Source organism: Oreochromis aureus, linkage group 17 (genome assembly GCF_013358895.1).
Source record: "Oreochromis aureus strain Israel breed Guangdong linkage group 17, ZZ_aureus, whole genome shotgun sequence".
Taxonomy (NCBI): domain Eukaryota; kingdom Metazoa; phylum Chordata; class Actinopteri; order Cichliformes; family Cichlidae; genus Oreochromis; species Oreochromis aureus.
This window is the reverse complement of record NC_052958.1, coordinates 7332591-7357145: the sequence shown is the minus strand read 5'-3', so window position 1 is coordinate 7357145 and position 24555 is coordinate 7332591.

Here is a 24555-nt window from a genome sequence, read left to right as displayed (position 1 = left end):
AGGCTGTGAAAGTCCACAGTGCTCATCCTGATTCACACATACACACATACATACATTGTCTTCTGGCACCAGTACACTTTCCACGCACACAAACACACACTCACAGGGCGTATTATTCTCTATCGCCACATTTTGGCAGGAGGCACAGTGCTGGGTTCCATTAGAAAAAAAGAAAGAAAAAAAAAGGAGAGAGATAGAAAAAAATCTATAAAGGCAAATAAACAAGAGTGGGAGCTACTGCCAGCTTGCTTGCATTCTCTACCGGATAATAGAATTGGAAGTGCGATAAGGTTCTTGTATAGCCTCCCACATAGAAGTGTAACTGAGTTCACTTTCTCTTCCTTGCCTTTAGATTCTGGCTTTTTGACTCGTTTATGCTACATGATTTGGTCAAAAATAAATCAAACACCTGTATTCACACAATACAACTTTAGTACAGACAGGCACACTCAGATTGTGATCCAAAATAAGTCTTAAATGTCCTCTTTCTTTTTATGATGTTTTTTTTTTTTTTTTTTGTCATTTTTGTTTACGTGCTTATTTCAGCAGTGCACCTAGAACAACTGCATAAGTGGTTGGCACAGTTTTAAAGGGAAGCAGGTGCAGTTGCAGCCATGCAGGTGTATCAGTCTAATTTGATCAACGAAGCGGTACTTGTTGTCATGAGGTAATTACACATGCCGCATAACTGACTTTGTTATGCATGTGTCAGACTAAGCATGACTTGATATCAATTAAACATCTGTAATGCGCATGGGCAGGTGCTTGTAAGTGGTGGGGAAGAGTATTTGACCAAAAGCCTCTTTGTTTCAATGAAGAACCGTCTCCAACTTTTCACTTCCCATCCAAGTAAGGACAGAACAGTAATCATGCCAGACTGCTTTCTTGCAGATGATAACGGGCCGGCAAATTCTAGTAATTTACGTACCTTTTTGTACCTTGCAGAGGACTGCATACTCCCAAGCCCTTGGGATTTATGCACATTACAGAGGTGTATCTTTTATGTTCTGTTGAATGGGATGTAACAGTGCAGGGTTTTAGTTGGCTGGATGACCTTCCTTTTCCCATACAGGAAAACTGTTCCTGTGCACTGAAAGCTGGTGCAGCTCAAAAGCTGCATCTTTACCATCAGAAGTACTCAAAGGTTGTACTCACTGATATTGTTTCAGCTCTCATTACGAATTGTGTTGACCATTGCAAGAGCCTGCCAAGGTCTGCATATGAAGCAGAGCCTTAAATAATACAAATTAAAAGACGTGCTGTGGTAGCCAATGTTGGCCTCTCCATTCGCAGTGTTGTGAGGCGTAGCCCACTCTGCAGTGCCGACCTGATCCGCTGAAAAGGGCTTTTTAGCAAGGAAGAACCCTAGGGTAAAACTGCCCGTGACATTCAAAGAGCCTAAAAGCATCCCCTTTGTGTCCCTGCCGTATATTATTTAGCCTAATTAGGACAACTGGGGTTTGTGAATGTTTGAACCATTCTTGGATCAGAGAGTCCTGCAGGTGAAGACAGACATGAAAGAGTTCAGACAAAGAAAGACGGAAGATCGGCTCCTCTGGTGGCACATGCACTGTGCAGCAGAGGGTTAATGTATCATGACAGACCGAGGGATGTCGAAGGAAGTGCGATGAGGCAGAAAGAGACACAAACAAAGGAGAAAGAGGTAGACTTGAAGGGGGTGAAGGGAGGCAGTGTGGGAAAGTGGACTAAGCCTTTAAAGCCCTGGGAGAGTCAAGATGAAGCCAATCAGTTGAAGGGGAATGGAAATGGACTTCTTTCTGTCCTCTGGCCGTAGAACCTGAGGAAAAAGATGCACTAATGAGCAAGAAGAACGCTTCCTTCTTATCACAGTTGCAAGCATGTGTGTGTGAATTCAGCACATCTCGCAAGCTGCGGGGGATCTAAGTTCCTTCATTAATCTCATATGGTGTCATATGTGCCACATGCATTCACAGCAGCACTCTGGCGATGTAGTTTCGCTTCAGTAAGGACATACTGTTGTGTGACAGTTCACCATCTACACTGATCATCTGTATTTGAAGCCCATCATGCACAAAAGAATGACAATTTCAAGTTGTAGTATTATAATGTAAAACCAAACAAGGCAGATTTTCCAACACTTGAAAAAAGTATAAGAACAGCGGGGGAAAAATACGTTCCTTGCAGCGGAGCCGAAAATGGGGCAAAAGGAGGCTTATATCAGAGCTCCGTGAGTGTCCTTGTGTTTTTGTTTTTCTCCGTGTTACTCTGAGCACAGAAAAAAATTTTGCATAGAGAGGAAGTTGCATATAAATCCCTCATTATCCCTGTTCTTTGAGGTGAGGTGTGTGTGTGTCCGTGTGCATGTATGGATGCAGTTGTGTAATGCAGTCAATTTTGGTGCGTCTGCAAGCAGAGAGAGAGAGAGAGAGAGAGAGAGAGAGAGAGAGAGAGAGTGTGTGATGAGGGAGCATGTGAAAGGGGTTTTGTGCTTCTTGTCAAGAGCACATGTCCCCAGAGAACCTCCATGATACACCTCCAGCCAGCACTGATGAGCACTGATTGGGTGAATGAAATTATCAGATGCTGCTGACGGCTCCCCCAGCAATAATCTGCATATGTATTTGTCTGTTTGCTCCTGCACAGGGATCCTTCCTTTATGCCATTTCTATCCAGACTTTATGAAAGTGTCTGTATGGCTGAACCTACAGTAGGTCTATTGTTGTCAGACGCTCCTGAAGGCCACCCTGCGTCTGTGTGTGCTGTGTCTCTGTGCGTCTCCATATGTGCCAGCACGTATGCTGGCGATGATGCCCTTGCAGATTACATGCAGAGTGCAATCTGTGTTTAGCACACTTGCCCTTAGAGGGCGGATTATGCGATAAACATAGTGGCGGGCTCCTGTCACCTTAGACATGCACACACACACACACACAGACACTGTATTTACTCCTTCGGGCTACTATAGGACAGATGCAGTTTAAAAGCGAATACATTTGTGCTCATTTATCAGCATTTGCACATGTGCTGACTGCCTGATTAGTCAGTTGCTTACAGTCTTTAAACCTTGCATAACACTGAGTTGTGTAAACTGTAAGAGCAGTCAGAAGGAAGTGTTTTAATATTTGCTGTTTGGTCACATTTGAAGTTTATCTTTTCCATACAAAGACTAATTATTTACGTTAGTTGCAGTCTTTACAGTGAGATAGTGGACTGAAACAGTGCCTTCATTCACAGGGTTAATTGGAAATGTTGAACTGGAAGAGAGAAAAAAGCACTTTTCTATTTGTGTAGTCATGATTGATGAATGAAATCACAGAGACATTTAAAGACAATACAAGCGAGGCGACCACATTCATGACTAGGCCACTCGTTTATTGTATGCATGATCCTTTGATTTATGACTACCACCGTCTTTGCCCACATATGCCACTTCGACCTGTCATTTTCCCCCACCTCCATGTCACGTGCACGCCCACCAAGCTTCACACATCCATCCACGTAATGATCCTCGCGTATACTCGAATGTACACGGGTGCATGTTGTCATATAAGTACGCCCACGTGAGCACACACACTCCTCTGTCTTCCGCCGTGATCTCAAGGACATTCAGTCAACATTTACTGGAGCTTTGATGGCTTTACAGCCACTGTTATTACTGCCGCCCTCCCTTCCTGCTTCCCTCCCTTCCACCTCCTCCTCTTCCTTCTGCTCCTTGAGTCATCAGCAGGTCTCAGTCTTTTGTATCATGGTGTAATTAACCACGCAATAGGGAGTGGCACAGCATCCAACTTTCAGCACTGATTAAAAAGAGCGGGTCTCCAGCTCCAAGCCAAAACCATCTGGTCCTTGTTTTTAATTTAGGAGAAACTACATGCAATTTGGAAAAAAATGTAACTGCTTGCTTTTTGTAACAGCTCCAAATGCTCCTTAGTTTGTACTGACTGAAACAAAAATGGATGCACAATGCCATTTTTACTTGATTCGGGTAATTTATTTAATCAGTGAAAAATACTTGACCCATGCTGCCGTTTTTAAAGAAGGCTAAATGAAGCCATGATAGCGGAATGGTTCTGTAAATGAAATTGTCAGTCGCTTGGTTGATCATTTCACCACTTTTCACCACCAAACACAAAATACCCACATTAATTCCATTTGTTGTTGTAACCAACTCCAACCAGAACAGACTCACCAAGATTATACAAAATCATCAGCCTTCCCATTGTGAAGCTGTGGGATATGAATAACACAGCCGCTAGATGTCTTCCAAGAGTAAAAACAAATGACACTGACTACCCCCTGAATCCACTATTCGCACTGCCACCATCCACCTGCCACCATCCACCTGACTCTGTCATTGCAGACCACTGAACCGTGTAAAGTGTGGAAACACTTATATAAGTCTGTTCACCCTTTCATACACACATTTATTACCAGCTTCTTTCCAATTAATGGAAGACTCACTCTACCTCCTGTGGCACAGCCATTTCCTGATGCACCTGTCTTTCCCTCAGGGTGAATTGTAATAACTTTTGGCAATTGCTAGTTCAATCTTTTATCTGCTGCTATCATTGTAATTGAAATAGATTTCTTTTTACAAAACAAAGCCAAAAACATCCCTAGGGGTCTTGGTTGTAGTTTCCTTTGAGAGCTATTTGGATGATGTGAACATGTTCACATACCAACGTAAGACGGTGGAGATTGTGGTTGTTAAATGTTATCATAATAGCACAGTCACACTGACCAGTCTATAGTAAATGTATTTAAGTGATATCAAATTCTGTGCCTACCTGCAGGGCACAACAAAGCATTTTCCTGCCTCACTTATTTGGTTTCAGTTTTCATTTGCTCAGAAGTTAGATCATAGTATAGCAACGCAAATACACTTACTAAAGCTTACCCTGTAAGGCTACACAAATTGTCAGTACAAAGTCATTTACCCTGACAGCTGAAAAGGGCTTTGATTACATTTATGTCATATAGCTGTTTTAAAAATATATCTGTCTTTTCAATACTACCTTGGGACATTGACTGCTCTGACCCTAAAACTAACGACCCATGGATCAATATTAGATAGCTTGCTAACATTAGCTAATTAGTTCTCACCACATCTTTGACGATGAGTAATTGCTCATCTTTCATCTCCCCAATGGAGGAATATTGACCCATTCAGGTTGGAAACAGATGCACACTCACTGGGTGTTTTGTTAGCTATACCTTACGAGTACCACTTTGTATCCCCTTTTTCCCTCAGAACTGATTTAATTCTTTGTAGCATAGATTCAGCAAGGCACTGGAAACATTCATGATAGAGTTTGGTCCATACTCACATGAAAGCATCATACAGTTGCTGCATATTTGTTGGATCCTGTTCCAACACATCCCAAAGGTCCTTAATTGGATTGACATCTGGTGATCGTGGAGTATCGTGGATTGTTGAGTACAAAGTCATGTTCAATAAACCAGTTTGAGATGATTTGAGCTTTGTGACAGGATAGATACTGTGCTGAAAGCAGCCATCAGAACACTGTGTTCATATTAGTATAGGCTCTAGAATTTAAACAATGCTCAACTGGTACTAAAGGGCCCAACATGTACCAAATATATATTCCTTTACCATCACATGACCACACCAATGTTCGCAATGTTGTAGTAGAAATTAAGGTGCCACTGCTATCGGAGTGCCACCTGGTGTGGTCTTCAAGGTTTGGCATGTTGTGCATTCAGAGAGGCTCTTTTACATACCTTTCTTGTAGTAAGTGGTTATTTGAAGCAGTCTCGCCGTTCTTTTCTGACCTCTGACATCAACAACGCATTGTTCTGGAAAATCACAGAAGATCATTAATTTTTCTGAGATACTCCGACCAGTCTGTCACCAACAACCGTGCTACCTTAAAAGTCACTGTAATCACCTTACTTGCCTATTCTGATACTTAGTTTGTACTTTAGCCGATCATCTTGATCAAGTCTGCATGTCTAAATGAACTGAGTTGCTGTCATGTGATTAGCCAACAAGATGTTTAGAAGTTTATGTTAATGAGCAGTTAAACAGGTCTATCTAAGAAAGTGGCCAACGAGTGTAATTGTCTACACTTCTGTAATGACCTGTGCTATTGATGGTGGGATGGGAAATATGTGTAAACATCTGTAAAGTGGAACTCTGGCAGGAACTTCCCCATTTTTAGGACTTGAAATCCTGCAGCAGGTGGTGTATGTGAGATCCTGGGTGCTGAGCTTTGTTTTTCCTCCTTTTGAGTGCAGAGCCATATTCGTGGCTTGAAACAGAGGGGAAATTTGAGAAGCTTGCGCAGCAGTTATATGAAGTGTCCAGTGTTTGCCAGCATGTATAACACTGTTTTCACCCTCAAGCACTCTACACCTCATGTTGTGAGCATGTAGCTAGAAGCACAGTTGTGATCAAATTCATTTAAGCTGCTAGGGTTGCTACAGCCCTCTTCTATACACTATGAAATTCAACATGAATCTCTTATATTGACTGCAGCATGTAGGTGTCACACTAGGTCTAAACACAGCAACAAAAGTGCCTTTATCTGCCAATACAATGGAAATAAGAAGTGACTTAACTATACGGGTTATTTTGTGCAGAGATGAGTGTGCCTTGTATTTTGTATTACCCTTTGTTGTGACTTAGAAGGAAAAAAGGCGATGAATGACATTGATATACTATTTATCTTAATAATGTGCAAAACTTGGAGATGACTTTAAGAAAAAAGTAGAGATTAATTTTGGACATAAATTATGTACTTAACAGTAACATTGTTAAAATCTTTTATCTTCTTTATCCTAACTAAATTATATGCTCAAAGCATTACAGTATATTGTAGTTTGTTTTGTGCATGCTGTCCAGAATCCAGATTCAGCTGAACCGGCATTGCCATTCATAAAACCAAGTCACGCACTCCCGATCACATGATCCCTTCCAAACCTTCGCCCCAGCCTGTACGCCACATTGCACTCAGAGAGCCCCTGTGAGCCCCTTCTTATTTGTGGTAAAGATGGAGAGGAAGAAGGGTTGCAATTCATTTGATCCCTTCATGAATGCTCTTCTTCTCTCTCGGGGTGATATTGAAAAGATGCTCCAGGCTTTCCCCCAGCAAAGCGCCAACCAGAGAAACCCCTGGGAAATATTTTATTCAGGCGACGCCAAATTTTGTACTCCGCTCACACACACAGACACACAAATACAAACTGCAGTTTCTTAACAGGCATCTTTGTCCTATATTTCGGTCTTGTAGCTGCTGCACACTTTTTCATATTCAGCAGGATATTATTCTAAACGACTATAACTTTGAAAATGAAAGCTGAAGGTTACTTTAACCACTTGAGCCCTAATGTTCCCATTGTTCCCCTTAAAGATCCTTTTAAGTAGCTCTGAAGAAAGATAAAACACTTGACAAAAATCACTTGTACGTTTACTATCTTCCTGTTTGAGCCATTCACTGAAGCTCCATGCATACACTGAGTGAAAAGGATGTCTACCACCTTAAACACACATTCAAAAACCACCCTCCCTCATGTGCGGCTGCTTTCTCTCCATCATTCCCTCTCTTTCTCTCACTTCTGCAGAGGGTACAGTGATTATGCTGCAAATAAACACACACACACACGCACACAAACACAAAGTCTTCACACATTCACTATCTTGCTGTCTCCCCTCATTAGATGCACACACATGTTGAAGCACCTCACCCTCCTACGAGCCACCCAAACAGAGGGCCTTTACTAGAGTTAATGAAGCAGAAGTCCCCCGGTAATATGTGGTCCTAGAGCAAGTTCATACATACTGTATGTATGTGTGAATGTCCGTGTGCCACTGTTTTGTATTGCTTGTTTTGCTCCTGGTAATTACAAGAAGTGTGAATCTGATATTTCATATTATTTAGCCGTGGATGCCAGGACAATATTTATTGTACTTAGTGACAATGCAATTTAAAAACACTGCACTATTTCACAGAATATATATATATATATATATATATATATATATATATATATTAGGTGTAGGGTGCCAACTGCTGTGAATTTCTAGGTAATTAGTGAGGGAATTTTTCTCCTAAATGACTTAAGATACTGCCTGCCTGTCAGCAATGCAGCTACAGTCCTGGTGCATTGCTTTCATCAGCTGTTTTCCCCCCCTTTCTTTCATATTGGAGCCCTCATCAATGCAACATTTTGCAGCGACAACTGGTTTGTGCTGAGGAAGAAAAAAAATGCTTTTTTCAAGAGGACAATGAGCCAGAACACACCACCACCGTATGTAAGGACTCTGCCTAAGAAGGATATTGATGGAGTGCCCCAGTAGATAAGCTGGCCTCCACAATCATGCCACTTAAACCCAGCTGCAGTAGTTTCAGTGTTGACGACAGAGTGAAGAGAAAGCTGCTAACAAGTGAGCAACATACACTCGTCAGCCACTTCATTAGTTACCCCTTGCTAGTACCATATTGCAACCATTTTGCCTTCGGAACTGCCTTACCTCCCCATGGCAAAGATTAATCAAGGTGCTGGAATTCCTCTGAGATTTTGAGCTATATTGACATGAATGTGTAGCCAGCAAATCACCAGTCAGGCATAAATTAATTCAGTGATAATCTCATTTTGTCAAATAGTAACTGATATGATTTAAAAACACAGAATTGCCTCTACTGTACCTGCACAATAACTCATACTCAGAGAAGGAAATTGCAGATTTCTTTGCAGTCAGTGGGGAAACTGCAAAGGTTATTAAGGTCCCAGATGAATCAGGGCTTCCTGCACCTATTCAAAAGCAAGGTTCTGTTTCAAATGTGGCTGCACTGCAGCTAAATGAGCAAAAAATCCTCCTCTTGTGCGCAAAAAGAACTGTGAGTTTAGAGATGGTCTTAGTAGCTTTTGTTGTGCTGGAAGGGTTTCAGTTGAAGGTTGGACACTGGGTTGAAAGGCATAACCATTAGTTGTCCTTACTCATCCAACCTAATCATTCCTAGAAACTAAATGTGCTGTAGGGCACATTGTACCTTACTTAGTTTATGAGGAATCTATTTTGTCTTTTTCCCACAATATCACTGGTACAGAGGAGGAATTGACAATCTTAAAGCGAATCCAGTGCACTCCATCGTAAGCGTGTGGCTCACAGTGATAGGAGTGAGAGAAAAGTTTGCCAAGTCAAACTATTTGCCATTACTAATTCCATTACTATTCCTCCTAAAAAGAGAGTTGTAGTTATGAGAGATATTAGGGTGGATGAGACAAATCGAAACAAAACTTTTGCTCTCAATTCACCTGAGTTTTCCCCACTGCCTCCTGGTTTAATGTTAGAATGAACATTTCTTGTAAAGCAGCCAGAAGGATTCAAGTTGTCATTCACAACATGACAGATCACAGTGTCACTTTGCTGCCAAAGCATGTCATTGGGGAGATTTCTGCAGCAGATACCGTCATGCCCTTCAGCTCTAAACAGTCTCCCTCATTTCAACCAGAGCTTAGAGACGAGATGTGCAGGGAGAAACGCAGTTTTGACCTTGACAATCTGTTTCTCATAGAAGAATGGAAAACTCAAATCACAGACAAGCTAAGCTCTGTTCGAGAACTCTTTGCTACCAATGGCACACAATTGCTGTTAAGGATCACATCAGGTCAAGAAATGAAGAGACCCGAACCCATAAACGGTTGTGGCAGAGTAGTTGTGAAACAAGAATGATTAAAGGTACTGGGATAATTGGGCAATGTGAAAGTCTTTTGTGTCTCAGTGGTTTTGGTCAGGAAAAAACAGAAAGATAAGACTCTGTGTTGACTAAATCAAATCTAATCATTAGCAGGTAAGATGGCAAAAGACGAGTGCAAAAATGTGTCTCTATGTCTCTATGTTCTAAGCCTGAGTTTATCCTAAAAACAGGGGTAAGGCATATAAACGACTTTGTCCAAACAGGTGAACTCAGGATCTCTTGTGATGACGAATGAGACATGTGAGTGCCACCTTACCTTCGATACTCTTGTTGACAGATTCACGTCTGCACCAGTTCAGTCACCAGTAGTGGTGAGGGTCTTGATGCTGTACTATGTCAGAAACAAGGTAAAAAGCTCAGGGTCAAAGTTTATGCTAGTCAAGCACTAAGGGTAAGAAAAATTACTCACAAGCTAGAGATTTTGTAGCGAAAAGTGATTATATCTCTAGGGTTCTGAATTCATTTATTTGTTACTGCTTGGACCTTGTTAACAAAGATGTAGATGGACTGTCCAGGCAACCACACAGTCCACCATAAGAGGATAATGCTTTTCTGAGAGCGAGGGAAAGGACTGAAGTCTTTAAAAGTCATATCTTGGGTGATCAGCCTTAGATGATTTCCAAAGAGGTGATCTCTGCCATCTGTCAGTGTCCGATTAGGGTTTCTGAATTGATGTTTCAGAGCATTCTACGGAAACTGCACTTATGCCCCTAGACACCCAAGGTGCCTCAGCTATATCTGGCAGTCAGATATAGCTGAGGCATGGTGTCTTGCCCAGACACCAAAAAAGACAAATGGCATAGATTTCAAAGGGAAGACCCAGTTGAGTTGTGGAAGAAACCTTAAACAAATGCAGGCTTGGTAGTTGTGTATTTTGCAGCGTACAGCTTAAGTAATTGTGAGTTCAGGCCTGGTGCAGGACAGGATGTGGCATCTATGCTCTCTGTTAGACAAAATGTAGAGGTGATGAATTTAAGTGACACATGTTGATGCTTGCCAAATTTCACCTTCACACTTTGGCTAGGTGTTGAAAAGCAGCCATGATAGCATGGTGGCTCATGTAACATCAGCAGCCACAGCGGCAACAGCAGCAGCACAGATAATCTGATCAAACAGCATGTCCACAAAGAAAACATACACACTCGAGCTCACAGCGCAAACAGTTTCAGAGTTATTTTGATGCGAGTCATTTTTTCCCAGTGCTCCACAGGATTTTAGGGTTCCCCCAACTGTCAAATCCCATTTTAGCCCCTGCTTGTGTGTTAGCAGCTTCTCTTTTTGTAACAAGAGATGTCGCCTCATGCTGGGCATTACAAAAAAATGTAGGTTTAAAGGGGACCTGTTATGCAAATTCTCAATCCCACATTTTTATTTTGGGACACTTCTAGTGTTGCTTTGCAACCATTATTTATCATAAACTGGGCCTCAAATCATCCCCATCTGATAAAAGCTTCCTTTCCCCTCCCTTTGAGACTGCTTCTTCTGATTGGCTACATTTTAATAACCAGAAGATATGAACAGGGTGGGGTTGCTGTTCTCACAACCAGAGCATTGTGTCTAAGGTGACATACTAGGAATATCTATTCTTTTGACATCATATAGACCCAAAAGTAGAAAAATACCTTGAAAGTGAATATTTAGTGCAGTCTAAAGCCTGAGCTTTAAGTTCACAGCAATTAATTGTACACTTACCTAATCATTTTAAACAAGTTCCAGCTCCTTGGCCGATGCAGATTCATAATTTATTACTGAACATCACTTTCATCGAATCATCCACAGTCCATAATTGCTTCTCTTTGACCCCCTGTAACCTCATTTTCTTCATTTTAGGTGTTAGTGGTGGTTTTCGTTTGGCTTTTCTGGATGGAAATCACACTTAATTCAGCCAATTTTCTGCAGTTCTGTCACAAACACTGATGTCCGTTTTGGCCCATTTGGTTCCCATTTGTTTTGTTTTGCATTTAATATTTTCAGTATTGTTTGAAGTTTTCTGACTTGACACTTTGACATCCACCCAAGCATTTTATGTTCATAACCTTAGTATTTTGTTTGTACTTGCTCCAAATTTTAGACATCTAGTGCCACACTCAGTGCTCAACCCGTCTTTGACCCTCATTGTTTCGACTGATAGCTCTCCTTTCAATCAGTTAGGCACAATAGCTTGTTAAGGTCTGCAAAACCTTTCTTACACTCTCTTTTAACTGCAGATTATTTTTCATATTTAGATCTGTACCGGTGTTTATTTTCCTCTATTCTGTTTGTATCATAAGTTTTCCCTGAACTGCAAAATGTCTGCTGTGCATTTAGCCTTCTTCCTAAAATGGTAAATGGTAAATGGCCTGTATTTGTATAGCGCTTTACTTGGTCCTAAGGACCCCAAAGCGCTTTACACTCTACACAGTCATCCACCCATTCACACACACATTCACACACTGGTGATGGCAAGTGTGTGAATGTGTTTCCTAGATGGAAAGCTGTGTGTACAGACAAAAATGGCAGTAGATGTAGTATGGCATGTATGATGCATGAGCTGTAAGTTAGAGACAGATTGGCTTCCAAAAGCTCCATAGTATTCAATTTAAGTGCTGTTGTTTTATGTGACATGAAGCAATCTGACCTGTTGATTGGCGAGAAAGCTGAGAGAACTGATTTCCTGGAGGGCTGAACTGTCCTATCTACTAATAATTGTAAAATCACAGAGCAATCAGCGGCGAGAGCCTTTCTATCGAGAAACTCATCTCTCCTGGTGCAAGCGATGAGGGACAGAAGAGATGAAGAGGAGAGGGAAGGGGTGGGCAAGTGGAGGTAAAGGAAGGACAGAGTACGGTTGGGCAAGAAAGCTGTTTTTCTTTCTGCCCAGACATTTTTACTCAAAAACATCCCTCAGGTGTAGAACTTATTATAGAGTGCAAAATTGCCTAATGTGCTTATTTCTATTGCTAATGCAGCAGACATGAAGGAAGACAGGGTATAGCTCTCCAAGGGAAAGTGTACAGTACAATAAGACCTGTAAGCACAATTTAAGTAATTAGATGGTGAGTCTGGAATTAAAGCCCCACGTGTGCACACAAAAGCACTCCCCCACACATACAAGCCTTGCAAATACACACTGCAGCTGAAAAGATAAAATAAGAACACATACACACACACACGCACAATCTGTGGTCATTTTTCCTGAACAATTCAAGTGACTATGATGAAAAACGGCAATCAAAAGCACATTTTAGTTATTCATTCTCTTCCCGCCTTCTCTCGCCCTTTTCTCTCCACTCCGTCTCACCCTTTGAACTCTTTGCCTCAAAGTCTTATTAACAGTGAATAATAATTTCAGTATAATTCTAACACTCGTGCTGCACTCGGCAGGTGGCTACTCATCCACTCGCAGTATGAGACCAAAGATGGTGGGGTGTAAATTTGGAAGAGGAGGCGGGAGACCAAGCGTGAGCAAGCGAGAGAGAGACAGTCAAACAAAGGAAGGAAGAGATGAGACAACAGTGGAAACAAAGTAGGAGAAGGAAATAGAGAAAAAGCGAAATGTGGGAGAAAGGAGGCTCAGTGAGTAATAACGGGGGAGTGGTGGCAGTCTGATGAAAGCAGGAATAGAGAAGAAGAGTCAGAAAGGCAAAGGCAGGGATGCAGAGAGAGGAAAACAGGTGGTATGGAGTAAAAAGGATAAAGAAGGGGGTGGCTGTGTGATTTATGCCTGGGGAACTCCGAGTCTGCTGGTGTGGCTGCCTGCTGACACCTTAACCTGAGAGGCAGAGGGGAGGGAGGGCTGGGTTTTTATCTTCCAGTACTGTGTGGTACCTGTGGGCTTTAGAGACAGGGGCGATTCAAGGTTCAAACTTTTAGGGGGGCTCAGCTCCCAATCATAATGTCATGCATGCAATGCCTTGTAAATAATATTAAGGGAATATGCTTTTCACATTTGCAAACCTCAATTCAATTGGATAAAAATTACACTGATACCTTCAAAGCAACTGAATTAGTTCCTAGACACTACCTATTGCAGTGTCTAAGAATAAGCCAGAGTGAGTAATCAGAATCTAAGCCACTCGTTTTAGGGTGAAGTCTTTAGTTATCAAACCCGAGGCAAAGGCTCAGGCGTTAAACAAGTTAAAGAACTATTTGTGGCAAAGTAGAGAAGATGAGAAACATGCACAACATTATTTCTTAATCACATAGAGTCAGTCTAACAAATCATCAAGCACTTAAAATAGCATTATTCAGTGCAGACACTGGAAAATCACCCTGCCACTGCATAGACCTGTACACGAAGCAAATTGGTAATAGAGTTGTTTAATATTAAAGTTTTTGAAGTCATACAGTACAAGCCCTGTCTTTATTATGCAGGCTTAGCACAGAGCATCATGTACCTCAATTTCACGAGTGTGGAACAGATTTGTAGTCCGTCACATCAATGCAGTGGCAGCCATCCTGTTCGAGCCATGTTTAAAGTGTTATAAATCCTATAAATTGTTGTCATTCATATCAATTTGCTCTGTTTAGAATGTCCACTGGCAATATTTAAGTGTGCTACTGGAAAACGTGCAAAGCATCCATGAAACACAATTACTTTGTGAAAAATTAACTTTTGTTTTTCCAATTAACTTACTAACTTCCCTTTTTGCTCTCTCCCTCCCTTCCTGTTCTTGGACAATCTCTCTGCCCACTCTTCATCCTCTTCACTGAACTAGAAACTAGAAAGTAACAAACATGATCGTCTTATAATAGTTATTATAAGAGCAGGTTGGGGATCCAACAGTTACAGCATTACTGCTTACGTATGTGAAATCATCATCAACGAATGTGCGCAAAACAGAAACTAGAGCTTTATAAGTTTTGGTGAATTTGACCACATGTTCACTCTTACCTGTCTTTTGTGTTTGCTCCCTCTTATTGCTGTCTTCATCCTGCTCCCTCCCTTTCTCTCCCTCTCTATCCTCCCCTCTCAGTCTTTGTCCCATCACCCAAAAGTTCAATGTTACAGTGAATAAAAGGCATGTACTGATCCATATCAGTGAATCTGACAGGAGCTTTTGACAATCAAAATTTAAGCATTTTCTGATTTCAGATGGATTTTTCACTTGTCATACAGGAAATTGCAGGCTTTAAACGAAGCATTTGACACATCGTTTATCAAGAAAGACTTTAAATTTATTTATTCTGCAGTGAAAGGATCCTATCATCCCCGCAGCAGTGCTGTTATTCAGTAATACAGTCAAATCAAACTCAACTCACACAGTGTCAGGTGTGCTGATTTGTCGCTGAGAAGTCTAAAGGATGTAGGCTTGCGAACCAACACTTTTTCTAATACATGTTTTCAAATTATTTTTCATTTACTCTTGGATTTTAATATCCACACAAACACATCTATCTACATGTTACGGTGACTTATCGTGAATGAAGAAAGAAGGGAAACAGTTATTCTGGCTCTTGTTAAAGTTATAAAGCAGACATTCTAATGTGGCATGACACAGAGAAGGGAAAAACAATGATACACACACACACACACACACACAGTGGTGGCACTCTATGGTGACTGAGAACTTGAAAGCTTTGATGTTAATGGGGAACATCCTTAATAAACTTAACCTGAATTCTAAGGCTGCTCCAGGGCACCAGATTTCGAAATGGCAGGTAGAATAAAGTCTAAAAAATAAGAAGTTATTATGAAAGTATCATCTGGAATTTTATTCTACTGAGATTAGAGTATCAACTAATATTTTTATTTTTCTCATACAACCTGTAATATTTGTTCATTCCAGCATGAAAGTTGAATGAAGATAACGTTTTCTTCATTTTTGTGACTAGTTGTCTTTTGCAATGTAAAAGTTTTTTTGTTTTTTGTTTTAGTGTGTGCTCAAATATGGGACTTTGGAGGAGTGCTGGACTTGTTTTTCATATGCTAACTAGCCTTTAATGAGATATATTTTTTAAAATCTTTCTGTCTCAAATTACAGGTCCTGATCCGTTTTGACGGTAAGGAAGGGCAGTGAAAATTTTAACCCAACAACCTTTTGAGATATCCATGTTCAAACATGGGCTTAGATTTCAATGTGTGAAAAAAATTGCCTAAAAGTGGGTTTACGGACCATTTTTCAAGAAAATTAACTTGAAAAGTATTTGATATAAGAAGCTAAAATATCACAGCAGTTATTATAGGTGTTAAAACTTTGAACCATAAAATCAGAATCAGAATACTTTATTAATCGCAGAAGAAATTATGGAAACTTTTATGCAAACGGCAGACGGGCCCAGATCTGAGATGGTATGGCCTATATATTCTTAAACATCTACTCAGATCTGGGGCTTACCAGCTGACAAATGAAGGAAGGTCCAAAGGTCTTCCACTTTAGATCCTCAGCTTCTGAATAAAAGAAAACGCAAGTTATTAGTATATCCAAAACATACGACAAAACTAATCACATACACCCTTTCTGTAGTTAACCCCACTGCAGAAACACACTGGTGATCTGCAGCTATGAAAAGGACTTCATTCATCCACTGGTGTAACAAAAATGAAAAAGTCACTCAAATAAACTGTATAAAACCAAAGTTAAACTAAATAAATAATCTATTAATGGTGGAAAGTGGTTGACCACAAACACCAACTGCTCTAAAATAAGCTACAGTTTAATATATTAAAAACAGCCTTTTACATAGAGCACATACATATGCCTCATACACTGTTTTCAAAGGGAGCTCAAAGACTCGACAGATTGCACAAAGTATAATAAAACATTCTGGGTCACCACAGAAACTCCAAGTTGGCTGTGCCTGAGACAGAAAGCTGATTACAATGCTAACTAGTGCCCAACCAGTTATTGAAATGGACACAGTTGTTTAAAGACATAACCCAGAAAGTAACATTAGCAGTAATAACGAGCAAAGCCAGCAACATCTAAAACAACATCAAAAAGGATTCAAAGCAGAAAGTGAAAGCAAAAAGGCAAAGCAGCAGCACTTCTGTACCGTAGCCCAGAGTAGCAGTAGCAGCTCAGCCGCTGTACGGCTATTAGCCACCCACCCACACCCAAAATCCCTGTGATGTACAGTAAAAAAAACATTAACCTTAAAGATGGTGACAAAAGAAATAAAATCAAGAATGCAACATGCTAAAGTTGCATCATGATCAAATGTTGTTGTTACGGCCCTAGCTGGGCCTCCTGAAACTGCCCTTGTGTGGGCGTGGTGTTTTTCTCCGCCTCCTCCTCTCTTGCCACTCCCACCTCCTCTGTTTCTCTCACTCTCCTCTCTCCCCAGGACACAGCTGCTCTTGGTTAGCCTCGTTTGCCACCTGAATCCAGTCAGCAATCACCTCTGAGGCTATTTAAGCTGCGGATGAGCTGTGAGCAGGGTGGCTTTCTCTGGTGTCTCTGCTTTGTGTTCTTGGTGTGTGGTTATCCTGCCTGAAGTGTGGAGTGGTGGAAGCAGTATAGCTGCTGTACGTGAGTAGTGTGGGCTTGTGGGCCTCGGCAGCAGTAAGCTAGCTGCTGCTAGTGACAGGGTGAGCTTGTGGGCCCCTGGAAGTGCCTCCTCGTGGTGTGGAGTTTTTGTTTGGTTGAGTGTTCTTTGTTGTTATAACCTTTTTTTCCTTCTTCCAAGTGTTATTGATAAAACGGCGTTGCCGGCTCTTTATGTTAAGCTTCTCAATAATAAAGACTATTTTATTTACTAAAAACACCTGTCTGTTTTCCTTTCATTCTGTTCTGGACCCATTTGTTACTGGTCCCCTCACTCGGACGCCTAGACCCCTTCGGGGGGACGTAACAATGTGGGGGCTCGTCCGGGATATGAATGGAAGGAACAGCAATTGAGTTTTAGTGAGTTGTTTGCCGGTGGCTTTTTTAGTTGTGTTGTATTGTATCTGCTGCGCTGTCTCTCCAGTTAGCAAAGGGGAGTGTCTAGCTGAGCGTAAGCTCCTCCTTCAGGCACTCATTTTTTATTTTGCCTTTTTTATTTTCGGAGTAATCCCGGGTGGGGATTAGTTCCCTGTCGGGGGTAGGCTTGTCGGTGCTTTGTGCACTTGATGCTTAGCCTTTAAAGTTGCCTCGAGCCTGGTACTCTCCAGAAGCTAACTAGGCTAAGTTCTTAGTAGGTAGGTCTGGGGAGAGGGTCGGTGGTATTTTTTTTAGTTTATTGGTTAACCTGTGGCCACACATATTTCCCACCTGTTTTTCATTTGTGTATTGGAGGTGGTACTCCGTTGTTGTTGTTGTTGTTAGCCTCAGGTAGTTTTTGTTTTGGATTTAATGGCTACCATTGATATTGCCGTGTTTAAGGAAAACCCTTCGCTTGTCCAGCTGGACACCTGTAGGAAGAGGGATTTGCATGAGGTGGCATCATTGTATAGCATTTCTGTCTCCACGGCTCTGCGTAAGGCTGAGCTGAAAGCTGCTCTTGTGTCTGGCTTGGTGGAGAAAGGGATAGTGGCCTTGCCAGTGTCTGCCAGTCCACTTGAGCATGGTGAAGCATCTCAGCCTGCTCCGCAGGTGCCAGCTCAAGCTGTGAGTCCATCGGTGTCTACACCTGTTGCTCAGGGGCTGCCTGAAGACCCACCCATGACATTGCCTCGCTTTGAACCTCTCTCCATTGAATCAAGTGTAGGCTCAAAGCAGGATGCTAACCTCCGTGTACGCCTGGCTCGTCTCCAGTTGGAAAAGGAGGACCGTGAGAGGGAGTTCCAGCTAAAGAAAGAGTTGGAGCTTAGGCGTTTAGACGCAGAGCTTGCTAGAGCCAGGGAGGTTGAATTGAAAAAGGTGGAGGCGGAGACAACTGTCAAGTTGCGACAGTTGGAACTCCAGCAGGCTTCCCTTCCTGCGACTGTCTCCAGTCGGCAGGCAGACGGATCATTTGATGTGGGGAAAAACATTTATCTGGTTCCGGTGTTCCGTGACACTGAGGTTGACAGCTACTTCGAGTCATTTGAACGAATAGCCACAGCCTTGCACTGGCCATGGGCGTCGTGGGCCATTTTGCTACGTTGCAAGCTGGTAGACAAGGCTCAGCAAGTTTGTTCCTCATTGTCAGCTGAGGACAGTCTGAATTATGACAAGCTGAAAAGTGCCATTCTTCTAGCTTATGAGCTAGTCCCAGAAGCTTATAGGCAGCGTTTCCGGGGATTAAAAAGGGGACAGGGTCAATCCTACCGAGATTTCGCGAGGAAGAAAAGTGTGCGCTTTGATCGGTGGTGTGTGTCCAGCAAAGCTACTGACCTGGCGTCGATGCGTGAATTAATGCTGGTGGAGGAATTTAAGAACTGCATCTCCGAGCAGATTGCAGTATACCTCAGTGAACAGAAGGTGTCCTCATTACAGCAGGCTGCAACACTGGCTGATGAGTTTGCCCTCATCCATAAAACCAGTGTCATTAAGCACGACCGGCGCGATGACCTAGTGAAGGTTAGTGATGTGCCAGCTACACAGTACCCAAGGAGCGAGGTACCTGTGTCCCATCCCAAGGTGAAAAGAAAGTGTTTTTTCTGTTTCAGGTCTGGTCATTTGATAGTAAATTGTGAGGCCTACAAACAGAAACAGTTGGTCTCGAGGGCTAGGAGTGTGCCAGCTAGGAAAGCTGATACAGGTGGGGTTTCAAGAGCCAAAACAAAGCCCTGTTTTTTCTGCCACAAACCTGGCCACCTGATTGCTCACTGTTTGAAAGCCATCTCAAAGCAAAAACGATCTGCTGTCAAAACAGTGAACCGTGGTTCGCAGACAGACAAAGTTGCCAGTCCTAGGCAACAATTGGAGCGTAATTGCTCAGTGGTGTCATTTGGTGAGTGTCAGAGGTCAACTAACTTTGGGATGCCATCTGTTGACAGTCTTTCGGGTCCAGATGACCCGCAGTGTGACACATTGTGTACGACACAAACATTCAATCCTGCACCCCTGGCTAACCAGCATGCCTATCGCCATGACCTAGCGAAGAAGCGTCAGAGAAGTGTTGCTGTAAGGCCTTCTAGCTGCCTGACAGGTTCTCCATATGTGATGGCTCAAAAAACATCTGGCTGTCACATGGGACACTATGTTGAGGGACTTGAGCCAACCCCGTGCAGTGTTTTCAACCCATCGAAAAGGTTTTGGCAGATCCGACAGGTTATGCCTAACGTTATCACGGTGCATGGTAAGGGATATGTTTAAAAGTTGGGTAGGACATTCTGTAACAAACCACTGGTTTGTATTTATGGGAGGGGGTGTTACGGCCCTAGCTGGGCCTCCTGAAACTGCCCTTGTGTGGGCGTGGTGTTTTTCTCCGCCTCCTCCTCTCTTGCCACTCCCACCTCCTCTGTTTCTCTCTCTCCTCTCTCCCCAGGACACAGCTGCTCTTGGTTAGCCTCGTTTGCCACCTGAATCCAGTCAGCAATCACCTCTGAGGCTATTTAAGCTGCGGATGAGCTGTGAGCAGGGTGGCTTTCTCTGGTGTCTCTGCTTTGTGTTCTTGGTGTGTGGTTATCCTGCCTGAAGTGTGGAGTGGTGGAAGCAGTATAGCTGCTGTACGTGAGTAGTGTGGGCTTGTGGGCCTTGGCAGCAGTAAGCTAGCTGCTGCTAGTGACAGGGCGAGCTTGTGGGCCCCTGGAAGTGCCTCCTCGTGGTGTGGAGTTTTTGTTTGGTTGAGTGTTCTTTGTTGTTGTAACCTTTGTTTTCCTTTTTCCAAGGGTTATTGGTAGAACGGCATTGCCGGCTCTTTATGTTAAGGTTATTTATAATAAAGACTATTTTATTTACTAAAAACACCTGTCTGTTTTCCTTTCATTCTGTTCTGGACCCATTTGTTACTGGTCCCCTCACTCGCACGCCTAGACCCCTTCGGGGGGACGTAACAGTTGTCATCTGATTCTTTTAAAAAACAGTCAATATGAGGCTTCTCCAGCTACAACCTATAATCAAAACACCTGGTTACTACTGAGTGAAATAATTTAACTTTCAGCACAAAAGAATAAATCACATATCAGCACTCTGCGGAGGTAAGGCTTCAGAGAAAGTAATGATCCACAGGCAATTTCTACAAAGGAACGAGAAGCATCAATCAGCAATGACGTAACCAATTCAGACCGAGGCAGTAACAGGATAAGCGAGACTCCTGTGACAGCTATGGAAGTCAGGTGACCAGAGACCTGGATGGGTACAGCAACCGGAGCGCATAAGAGAGATACTCAGAAGCAACTATTTATACTGTGATCACATAATGCAACTGCCCACTGAACAAGCAATTAACAATGAACACTGAACAAATTATTCTGCTAAAGCAGCGGTCCCCAACCTTTTTTGCACTCCGGACCGGTTTAATGCGAGACAATATTTTCACGGACCAGCCTTTAAGATGTTGCAGATAAATACAACAAAATAAAATGATATGACCTAGACAAAAACTGTGGTATTTTGTAAATATAATAATAAAAGCAAATTCGCTGTGAAACTTCATTATCAGCGTCCTCCTGAAATGTGCCAACAACATTGAGAGTAACATCCTCCTCTCTGCCCCTTAATGCTCTCTAGTTGCTATGGTAACGTGTAAATATTTCTTTCAAAATAAGACACACAAATACAACCCGGGAAAAGACCCAGGGAAAGTGAGTTAACAATAAAAAAACACTGAAAACCATGAATTTCGCACTCGAGCCTCAACTCCCGTGGCCCAGTTACAAACAACTGGGGGTTGGGGACCGCTGTCCTAACGTACTAACTAGGTGTGGCTTTACCTTTGTTTTAATGTAAACTTCAGCAGGAAATTTTAGTATTCATGAGTTACATCATGTGGATATTTTTTTTGGGCAACAGCCATCGTAGTCTTTCCCACCAATCTAGTCGTTACACAAAACTAAGCTAAGTGGGAACAACACTTTCAGACTAGAGAGGGCATGCACTAGCTGTACTGCTGGAGTAAGTGTAAGGTTTTTAGCAGGACTGAGATAACACATCAGTATGTATGTCAGTGTGTATTCCTTGATTGCTTAGCAATTGTTCGGTTTCTGGCAGCTGCTAGGTGAAATAAGTGAAATTAACCATAAAGAGGGTACTACATAAATCTCCTTGTGATTGCTTTGGTCGCCAGCAGATTGCTACCATTGGCTGTAGCCATTGTAGCATAGAAGTTGCTAATTTGTCTGCAAACACTAACATGCTAACAAGTTCTAACACATGCTAACATGTCTCCATCCAAACCACAGGTGACCACAGCAATCTGCTGGCATGAAAAGCAAATGCAAGGTTTTCTCCAACTGGTTGGGGAATAAATATTTTTCCCTAGCAACTCGCTAGCTGCCAGATGTTGAGATTGGGGCTTTATTAACTTGACCCTTCAGTGCCACACATTCAAAATGGCAGACAAGATAAAGTCAGGTTGTTAGGTGGATTGCAAAATTGCAACAATAAACTGTACCTCTATTGCTCATTAACATTATTAAGAGACAATGATAGAGTGTAACATAAACATGAAAAACACAATCTCCATTTACATACATTGACTGTTAAATTACAGATATTACTGACGTATTAGAAGCCTTGTTTCCTCTTGGTCTTTTATAAATCCAAACTTGCGTCATATAAATCATGCAGTTCAGACAACTTTTCCTTACTTTGTTTTCTGTGCCTTGTGCCGGCTTTCATTCGTCATGGTGTGCAGCAGTGCACATGTGAGCTCTCAAGCTGCTGCTGTGCTGTGCTTGAGCTTTGCTCGGTGCATCTTTGCGTGGTGCAAGCCTTTGGAAATAATGGGTTTCCGAGCACAGCGGTACCATTGTTGCATCTTGTTTATCAGACCCTTTAAGCTAGCTATTTCGTGATTTATTGTCTGTAGATTTATTTTTCATGTTTTTTTTTTCTTATTTAGCAGAGACTTCAAAGTATTATCTTCTTCTGTAACCAAAATTTTAACTTGTTTTTGACAGAAAATATGGGTTACTGAGCGATATCCCTTGTGAGACTTAAAACAATGTTTTTGGTGGTTTTTTTGGAGGGGGGTGGGGGTAGAAATAATATGAGATGATATGTTGTGCATATCACATACCCAAATAACTCCTTTTATACTGGCGAATATCCCAGATTAGTGCTGCTGCAATATTGCCTGTAATGAATGGATAGAGGTCTGTTTATGTTGTTAAAATAAAAACTACAAAAAAAAAAGCCCTGATGATTCATTGTTAACAGATGAAAGAAGATATCCATTATTGTTCCAAAAACTGTGCTTGCTGTTTATTTGCTATTGAATGAATGCTATGCATCAAACTAAATTGTCTTGCTTTGCTGGATGGAAATGCAAACACATGGTCACACTGAGATGGCAGTGATACTCCATGCAGAGAGGTGACACATAAACACACGCAAACAGCGATACAGTATGCACACAAAGACGTACAGGGGTGAATAGACATGCTGTGCAGTATCTAATTTCACAGTTCCCTGCAAGTTTTTATTGACTAACTCAGTCTAATGGCCTCACACTGATCACAGCTGATTTGATTTTATGCTATAGAAACATGCTCGACGAGCACAATGTGTGTTTACTAAGGGACGGCTGTGAGCTGCTGTTTTACACACTTCTCTTACCTGCTGAGCATTTATGTTGTGTGTATGTTTTGGTCAGCATACTAGTCGTTTTTCTGTTCATGTGATTGTGCTCTTCTGTCATCCTACATTACCCATAATTACTCACAAGAAGTAGGCAGCCCATATCCTCTGGGAAAGACGTGCACACAGACAAAATAACAAAGAGTTTATGAACATGCAGACAGTGTATCCTCTTAATTAGCCTCTTCAGCTGCTTCCCGTGCACCATACGAAAACACAAGTTGCTATAGCTGAAGGCCTTCCTGCTGCAAGTGTTACTGATCGGGATGCATATCTCATGTTCGTCGTCAACAAAATTACATATGAAGTGGCATGCTGACGTTTAAGGATGTTAGCATGCTCAGCAGATGCTTTGCGGGGGAAGAATTTTAGATCACGTTTTGCATTAATTTGATCCCAACCCCATTTCTAAGCTGTCTACACAGTAGCATACACAATTAATGAGCTGTAGTTCAGAGACAGAAAGACAAAAGGAAACACAAGTGATCTGTGTTGGACTCAAGTGATGGATTGTTGCCTTTCAAGCACACAATGGGTCTCGGTTATGAGGCTCTGAGGTTCCATGCTGACTTGGGCAGAATTATTGGGCACAGAGTTGGAAAATCGTTTTTATTTATTATTTGGTATGTTGGGCATGCTCCACTATACCAGAATATATCGTGATATATAACATTAGCTAGCACATACACATCCCCTTGTTGCTTTTTTTTTTCTTGTTTCAAGGATAAATCCTTCGCATTTTCTATCCGCAAAGTGAAAAAGAAAATAACCCACATGTGGTTGTCTCTCACTCAAATAATCACATACTCAGCTCTCATGTTCTTGAAAGTGGACAGAATGACCTTCTCTGCCTGCTGGCATTTTCTGTGCGTTTTTAAGCTCCTGACATGCTGTGACTTTGTTAATTCCTGGCTACCGGATAAAGTCACCAGCCTAATTTTGCCAGAAGGATATTGGTTGATCCTTTAAACTTTTTTTTTTTTCACATGTGAGGATTTTATTTTTCTACTCTGTTAAAGCATTTTCAGAGCTAAAATGTACCTCTTCATGATGATTTCTGTGATTGAAAACATTTAATTCCCTGTTTACTTGACAGCTCCAACCACAGCTGTTCTCTTAAAACTATACTTTTTTAGCATGTAGGTTAAAATTGCAAGATGACACATCATATCTCACAGTTTCAGGTGATTCAGGATTTTTTTTTTAAATAATTTTATGCTAAATGAATAATGTTATAATATGTATAGTCACCGGCATCTTGTTAGATACTAACCTGTTCAACT